The 8972-nt window shown below is 48.3% G+C and overlaps 1 pseudogene; it reads left to right on the top strand.

The window, feature by feature from the left end:
• The first annotated feature begins 6352 nt into the window (after positions 1-6352).
• LOC115842436 (phosphatidylethanolamine N-methyltransferase pseudogene) lies at positions 6353-7003 on the top strand (annotated as a pseudogene).
• The last annotated feature ends 1969 nt before the right edge of the window (positions 7004-8972 follow it).

Here is an 8972-nt window from a genome sequence, read left to right as displayed (position 1 = left end):
GAAGCCGCCCTCGAACCGTGGACACATTGACGGTTGTCAGTGATCTGTTGAGCTGAGTGCCGTCTCTCTGATCATTGAACTCAACTGCCTTGCAGCGCTCAAGGTTGTAGGTTTTCATTTCCCCTCTTTTCTTTTCTTTTTTTTTTTTGTGGTACGCGGGCCTCTCACTGTTGTGGCCTCTCCCGTTGCGGAGCACAGGCTCTGGACGCGCAGGCCCAGAGGCCATGGCTCATGGGCCCAGCCGCTCCGTGGCATGTGGGATCTTCCCGGACCGGGGCACGAACCCATGTCCCCTGCATCGGCAGGCGGACTCTCAACCACTGCGCCACCAGGGAAGCCCTCCCCCCTTTTCTTAAAATTAAAATATGCCACCACCTGGTGACAGGGAGCCTTGCTCAGGTGGTCTCTTCCGAAGTCGAAGGCCAGCCTTTTCCCTCCATCCGCTGAGACAGCATCCAGGGGGTGTGGGCTTGGCTGACAGCCCCCCAGCGTTCCTCCTCACTCACCTCAGCTTCCTCATGGGTCCCCAGGCACCCCAGGCCTGGTCTGTACCAGCACAGTGACCGCTGAACACCGTCCCAGGCTTTCCTGGGTATCTTTCTTATTTTTAATTAAAAAAAAAAAAATTATAGCAGCTTTGTTTGTTTGTTTGTTTATTTATTTATTGGCCGCACACATGTGGGATCTTAGCTCCCTGACCAGGGATGGAACCCGTGCCCCCTGCAGTGGAAGCGCGGAGTCTTCACCACTAGACGGCCAGGGAGGTCCCCTACTCGGTATCTTTCGAACTCTCGTCACCAGGCTCCCCAGTTCTGTCGTCTCTCTTTCTGCCTCTGCTGTGATCCCCCTGGTTCCTGCGGTCAGCATGGGGCAGAGATTTGGAACTGGAGCCTTTAGACCAGTTCGAGATCAAGCTCTGCTGTTCAAAAGCTGTGTGATACTGGGCAAGTTACTTAACTTCTCTGTGTCTCTCTTTCCCAACTTATAAACAGGGAGGATAACTGTGTCGACCTCACTGAGCTGGTTAATCTCTGTGAAGTGCTTTAGGGCAGTGCCTGGCCCGTGGCACGTTTAGAGGATGGGTGTCGTCTCTGACTTTCCCATGTAGAAACCAGGCCCAAGTCGGGTACCCAGGAGGGTAGCACGGTGCCCAGCCCGGCCACAGGCAGCCCACATTTCAACGGAAGGCGTCCTGAGACGGCCCAGGGTGGACCTGAGTGCTCCTGCCAACGGCTTTTGTCCCTCGGGTGGTCTGCAGACGCCTTTGCTGTGGACGTGGAGCTGAGGAAACAAAGCCTGGATCCTTATCAGCAGCTTGGAATGAACAGAGGTGTGAGTAGAGCGAGGCCCTGGGCTTCCTTCGTGTTTACAGAATGTGTAAGCAGAGAGAGCATTTGGGGTGTTTGAGGAAAGGGCCGATTGGGTTGTCAAAAAGGTTTCTGAAACTTAGAATATTTTTGAAGAAATCAATTGTAATGCTCTTTAATTTATATGCAGCTCATCTCAGAAATAATTATTAAATTATAATAACAACAATGATAATATGACTACTACTAATAGTAACAAAGCACGTTTATTAGGTGTTGGCAAAGTGCCAGGCCCTGGACACACAATTTCTCATTTGACCCTCAAAAAACCTCCGTGGGAATCAATTAATATGTTGTAGGATTAGAAGTCCTAAAATAACTGTACGTTTTATTTAATAGCAGCAGTAATATTATCAGTGTAAATACTTTTCTGAATAATGAAATACACAGTTATAAACGGTACACAAACATAAATGTGTTAGGGAAACTCATCGGAGCTTGTTGGCATGATAGTGTGTGTTACAGTATCCTATGTTGACATCCCCAACCGACACAGGAGGACATGGGATCCTGGGAGCTGCGTGTCATTTCCCAGATCACTGCCCCTGAAAGGAGGTGGCCTGACTCCAGGCTCCCAGCCTTTCCGAGACCTCCTGCCTCTCTCTCTGCTCACCGATTCTATGAGAAGCTAAAGTGACTTAATAGCAGCTGTTCATCACCTCTCAAGTGCTTGAAAATAGTTCTCCTAAGCAAGGAATGCTTTTTCCCCCAAACTATTGTGTTAAAAAAAAAACCTCCCCTGATTTCCCCACGTCTTTGGATGGGGTCCGTGGTCATGCACACACATCATTTCACGCATGTTGAAAGGAAAAGCAGTTGTCAGTGTTGGTTGTTCTGGGAGATTAAAATCATAGAAAAAGAGGACTTTGCATTTAGACAGCAAGAGTTCCAGAAATGATTTAGCATTGTGTCACCTTACAGATGGCGACCACTTCCCCGGGGCAGCTGGTGAGTCTCTCCACAGTCTTCTGCCCACGTCCCCCCCGCAAGCTGCTGTGTCCTTGCTGGGTTCTCATCAATCCTAGGTCTGGCTGGTGCAATGCTGGGAAGGGCACGTCGGTGGTATGGAGGCTATGTAGGCTGAGTTGGACGGAATAGCAGCCTCACAGCCCCCTCTCAGGCTCCATCCAACCTGCTTCAGGTCAAACCTGCCTGAACTTTCTGAATCACCTGGAAAAGTGCTATCCAGGCCCGGACAGCTCACTTTACACCCAGCAAATGGGAGGAGTCAGGAGAAGAGCTGTCTCCTTTGAGGCTCCTGCCCTCCAAACACACCCTTGTCTTCTGCGTCCTTCAGAGCTCCAATGCTGCTTCTTCCAGGGAGCATCTCCTGATTCCCCATCACCACCACAGGGCTGGATACCTCTCTGTGCCCCTTTGGTCCCACTGCACAACGGACCCCTGTTCTCACCGTATCCGATTGAAATTCCTGGTCCTGTGGCTGGCCCCTCGTTTCTCCTAGTTGGGGAGAACAGGGTCTTAACTGCCTTTGCATTTCTAGCTCATAAGAGGGGCAGTTATTCATCACTGCTTTCTTACCCTGCTTAGCTTAGTCTTCCTTAGCAGATGGAACTCCGTCCTGCTAGTTCCCTAGTCTGGAAGTCATGGGCAATGGAGTCAGTCTTTGCCATTTTGACAAGAGATGACCTTTGTGACTTCATGCCCTAGCCACGGTCCCCTTCTGGATCTGTCCCAGTGGGCGTCATGACACCGTGTCATCTCAGGAAAAAGTTATTGTACCTTACTGAGTCTGTAACCCACATGACTCAATTTCTCCCTCTTCCTCTCCTCCCTTCTTCCTATTCATGTTTTCTTTTCTTACTATAACCTTAAAAAAACCCTCCTCATTATTTGTTATTAATTGCATTTATATCCTAGTTTGTCCATGTTATTATTATTTTTTGCCATGAAAAAGTTGTTGTTATTGTTTTGAAATGTAGTTGAACTGTTAACTTTTTTACAGTTTCTGAATTTTGAATCATAATTAGAAGCAACAGGATTGTAGAATTAATTTTTTTCTACAAGATACATATGGAAATCAGTTTCTTATACGCTAAGCAATCTGTACAAGTCCTCTTGGAATTCATTAGGTTGGATTTTGACCTTTTCTTTTGAGTCAGGTCATTATTTGAAAACCCTCTGCATTCAACGACATCACAAATGTGCATGACACGTTAAAGATGGGTCTAGCGCCCTTCAGCTAAGAGGAAGTGCACCGAGAGATCATAAGACATTTATCAAGTGTTATATCACTAGTTGAGTGGCGGTTAACCCCACCACTTTTCTCTGACTAGTATGATTTCCCACATAGGGAGTTTCTTCACTTGCGTTTGACTTCCTATGTGGGCTTGTACTGCATAGTCTGTCTCTCTGCATCAGACCCAGGGGATCCAAATCTCCAAGTAGGGTGCTGGCTCCTGCTTTGTGTTTAAGAAACATTAGTTGAATCTCCAACTGCAAAGGTATGGACCTTCCAGGTGCCTTTCCATCTGCATCCCTGATGACATACTTTATCACTGAGTCGGCATCCATACGTTTCCAGGGTCACTTGAAAAGCTGCACATGTGGTTTATAGGGTGTCAACTTAGATCGCAGTTGTGTGGAAAGTTCTACTGCAGCGTATTGGAGAGCCACTTGATGGTTCACGATGAATTTTTATTTTCAGCACCTCATGTTTTGGTCCTGACTTTAGAAATGAGGAAGCTGAGCCTCATATATAATAAGTGACTTGTCCAAGATGACCCTATTGCTATTCTAGCTTCTATAGTGTATCTGGCACATGCTGTGTCCTCAATGAAGAGCGTCTGAGGTGACATGACTTTCCCAACTCCCATTCCAGTGCCCACATCACTATCCCATGACAGGCATGACCTGAGACGGTGGTCACTGGCTGGTTTTCCTTCCAAGGTCCTCTATATCAGAGGTCCGCGGCCTCTTAGGAACCGGGCTGCACAGTAGGAGGTGAGCAGCGGGCGAGTGAGCGAAGCTTCATCTGTGTTTACACCCGCTCCCCATCACTCGCATTACTGCCTGAGCTCTACCTCCTGTCAGATCAGCGGCCGCATTAGATTCTCATAAGAGCGCGAACCCTACCGTGAACTGCCCATGCGAGGGATCTAGGCTGCGCGCTCCTTATGAGAATCTAATGCCTGGTGATCTGAGGTGGAGCTGAGGTGGTGATGCTAGCCCTGGGGAGCGGCTGCAAATACAGGTTATCATTAGCAGAGAGGCTTGACTGCACAGAGACCATAATAAATCAATTGCTTGCAGACTCACATCAAAACCCTATCAGTGCGTGGCAAGTGGAAACAAGCTCGGGGCTCCCACCAAGTCTGCATCATGGTGAGCTGTATAATTATTTCGTTATATATTACAATGTAATAATAATAGAAATAAAGTGCACAATAAATGTAATGCGAGTGAATCATCCAGAAACCATCTCCCCACCGTGGTCCGTGGAAAAATTGTCTTCCATGAAACCGGTCCCTGGTGCCAGAAAGGTTGGGAAGTGCTGCTCTACATGGGCAGTCAGGAAGGCAGGTATCATTCATGCTAACCCCTGCCCTTGTGTCCCACTCTCCCCCGGTGAGAAAGCCTCATTTTCCCAACATTCACCATTGGAAAAGTGTATGATAATAATAATAACCACCAAACGTTGAGGGCATACAATATGCCAGTTAATGTGCTATGTATTTAATTCTCACCCAAGCCTTCTTTTTTTTCTCCTTTTCTTTTTTTTTAATTATTAATTTTTATTGGAGTACAGCTGCTTTACAATGTTGTGTTAGTTTCTGCTATACAGCAAAGTGAATCAGCTATACGTATACCTATATCTCCTCTTGTTTGGATTTCCTTCCCATTTAGGTCATCACAGAGCACTGAGTAGAGTTCCCTGTGCTATACAACGGGTTCTCATTAGTTACCTATTTTATACATAGTATCAATAGTGTATATATGACAATCCCAATCTCCCAATTCATCCCGCCCACCCCTCCCCCCTTTCACCCAACCCTGCTTAAGTTAGTATTATTACCCTTATTTTATAGAGATGGAAATTGCGCTCAGAGAGGTGATAGAACTAGTTCAAGGCCAGACAAAGGAAAGGCTTGAGGTGGAGACATAGGTCTGTAACGGCCCCAACACTTTACCCATTGGACTTGGAATTTCCAAACACATTTTTGTTTTTCGATCTTCAGGCACGGAAGTCCTCCTTTGACAGGAGGCCGTGTTCCTTTACATTGTGGGAAATGCAATGACCATGAATCACCGTTGGCGGAGAGGGGGGCTCTGATCCCTCCCTCCCGGCCATCCCTGCTCTCAGGCTGGGCCACCCACTTCTCATGGAACCTTCAAATTCTCGGTGTCTGTGGGAAGGAAAGAGAGGGAGTTTGTTTTTCACTTTTGCTGCCATCATTAATTTTATTTAGGAAAGCACTCTGTCTTGAGAGAGAACTGTAAACACTGGGAGAATGAGAGGACCTTGGAGCGAGCTTGTGTGTGCTCCAGACTTCCGCCCGCTGACCCGGCTTCCTGACCCAGCAGACTGGCAGCCCCTGGGCTCATGGGACAGACATTGGCTGGAGGCCAGTGTCCGAGTTGAATGGCTCAGGCCGGACAGGCCTTCTTTCCAGCCAGGGTGGCAACGAGCCCACTCCTGAGAAGGCGCCTTGGCTTGGAAAACAAACTGTTAGACGTTGGCGTCCACAGCAGGGATCTGAGGCCAGAGACATGGCCAGGCACCTTTGGGAGGCCTGGCTTTGCTGCTGGGCTGCTGCAGCTTCTCAGGAGAACCAGGCCCAGCTTAGGAAATGTCCTATCGCCCGAGAGAGCCCAGTGTCTAAGAACTGATATAATTGGGAGACCATTAAAAATTAGAATGTGATTCCAGGGCAGTGTCCCCCGTTTTGCCATCCAAGCCGGCATCAAGCTGTAACCCTTTATTGTGCTGCGCGGCTCTCATCTCCCAGGGGACAGTGAGGGCAGCCCCGGCAGACCTCTGCGTTATGACCCGGCTGCTGGGCTACGTGGACCCCTCAGAACCCCACTTTGTGGCTGCAGTCCTCACCATCGCTTTCAATCCGCTCTTCTGGAATGTGGTCGCGAGATGGGAACCTAAGACCCGAGAGCCGAGTGGGGCCTTCGGGTCCCCCCCGCGGCCTGCTGCACGCTGGGCGGCACCATCCTGCTTCTCAACATGCTTCGCTCCACGCAGGCCATGCTGAGCCAGAGCCTGGACAACCCCTCGGCCTACCGCGTGGGCCTGGCACTCCTGGGAGTGGGCGGCGTGTTTGTCCTTTCCAGTTTCCTGGCTCTGGGCTTCACGGGGACCTGCCTAGGCGACTATTTCGGGATCCTGAAGGAGGCCAGAGTGACCACGTTCCCGTTCAGCGTCCTGGACAACCCCATGTACTGGGGCAGCACAGCCGACTACCTGGGCTGGGCCATCATGTAAGTCCCGGGCTCCCTCTGTGCCCCCTGGGCGATGGGTCAGCTCTCGTGCCACCGTGGAGCCCAGGGCACTGGTCAGGGTCCCCTTCCTAGAACAGGGGTCGGTAAACTCCCTATTACAAGAGTGGGAGGTCCCCGGGCTGCAGGCAGGTGAAGGAATGGCCGTGGCTGGGGGCCCCACTGCCTTGTTCATGGACACCGAAATTAGAATTTCACGTAATTTTCACGAGTCACAAAATATTCTTTTGATTTTTTAAAACAATTAAAATTGCAAAAGCTGTTCTTGGCAAAAAAAAAAAAAAAATTAGAATGTGAAGTAGATGGCCTGAGTAGCTATGATGTTTACTTTTCTTTTAAAATACCCTCTTCCTGTCTCTCTACGGTTATGAATCTATTGCACACTCCTCCAAGAAAAGTTTGAAAACAAATAAAAATCTCCCATAATCCTTCTACCCAGAGATTTAACTTCTATCTTTTAAAAATGTACCTACCAATCATTTTATTTTGTAATTCAGACATCAGGTGTGCAAAACCAGATTGTGACCCCTGATCCATGACACTCTCTCATCATAAAATGCTTTATTTTGTTTGTTTGTTTTTCATAATGAGCATTTCTACCCAATATGAACACTAGGCCTTTGACAATGACCTATGAAACCTTTGGGCTCAATGGTTTTCCTACAACATACTCATCTATTTACATTTTTTTTTTCTTACTTGAGCATGTGCTATACACTCCTCCATGTGCCTCTCAGGGGTTTTCTGTGGTGGAATTCCATCACATAGGTTGCTTTCCTCTGCACTGCCCTTTGGATCTCAAAATGGACTGCCCATTTATCTCTCTCTGCACAAGGGCACTTGGAGTTAGGAGTGTCCCTGCTTTCGCTCCCTCATTTATCTCTGGGGCTTCAGCAAAACCACCGCCAAGCCCAGCCAGGTGTCAGCTCAGCTCTCCCTCGAGGGTCCTCCATAAAGGAGAGGCTCCGGTGTCCTCTGTGGCCTCGTAAACTGCTGTGGTCCAGTGCGTATCTTGTCATCTGAACCACTACCATCTGAGTTGTGAAATTCACATGTTTAAAAAATTATTTGCTAGAAATCGGAAAAGCTGTTTTTCACCGTCATATACTTGCAAACCCTTCTCGGCCTTCTGCAGAATTCACTTTTGTTTCTATCTTGCCTTTTGTCATTGGTTTCATCCGTTGGCCACTCTTTTGTAGCCCTTCTCTATATTCCCAAATTCCTCTTGCTTCAGACCAGGATTTGGGTCTGACTTTCCACACTCTGGTGTTCGCGAGGGGGGCAACTCAGGCTCTTTTGAGAGCATACAGAGCTGGTTCACAGGTACGGGAGGAGAACTTTCCCTTTCTTTCCCACTCCCTGTCCTCTTGTTGCCTCTGTTATTGATTTTCCCAGCTCTTCACTCTATGTCCCTATGCCTCTCCTTCCATCCGGAGTCTGCAGTAGAGAAGTTTCCAGTTGTGGGGGTCACATGCCTTATCTAGTGAAAGTCTTGTCTTATGGATGCCAGAGGCCACTCACAAGCATCTAAACAATTTTTGATGTTTCTTTGAGATTCACAGATAGTAGGCGATGGTATATGTTTCACAGCATTGCTACAAATAAATGATTTAAAAAACAAAATAAGGGAACTCCCTGGCTGTCCAGTGGTTAAGACTTGGTGCTTTCGATCTCTGGTCAGGGAACTAAGATCCCACAAGCTGTGTGGCACGGTCAAAACAACCCCAAACAAACAAAGACAAAAACAAACAAAAAACAAACAAAAAGCAACAAAAGCAAAAAAAAACCCAAAAAACACAAAGCCAAAAAACCCAACCAACAAACCCCCCAAACCAAACCCTCTTCTCCTGTGCTTAGCATTTCTACCACGCTCAATCCGGGCTTTTGAGTTTCCAGGCGCTCCGCCTATCCACTTTTCCTTCTCTTTGATTGTGTGCTCTCCCTGTCCCCATCTTTCTTTCATGTGCTGTTCTCACCCGAAACCAGTCCAGAGCTCCCTATGCAGTTATGTCAATGTCAGGCCAGGCCGGGCCTGGGCCCAGAGACAGGGGCTGATGGGGGAGAGCCCGAGGGCAGTGTTGGTGGATCTGTGAGCTTGCTGAGTGGTCCAGGTCCTCTGACACATCCCGAGAAGACAGA

This window comes from Globicephala melas, chromosome 12, assembly GCF_963455315.2.
Source record: "Globicephala melas chromosome 12, mGloMel1.2, whole genome shotgun sequence".
NCBI lineage: Eukaryota > Metazoa > Chordata > Mammalia > Artiodactyla > Delphinidae > Globicephala > Globicephala melas.
Note: the sequence above shows the minus strand (reverse complement) of the source record. Positions and strands in the feature narration are given on the sequence as shown.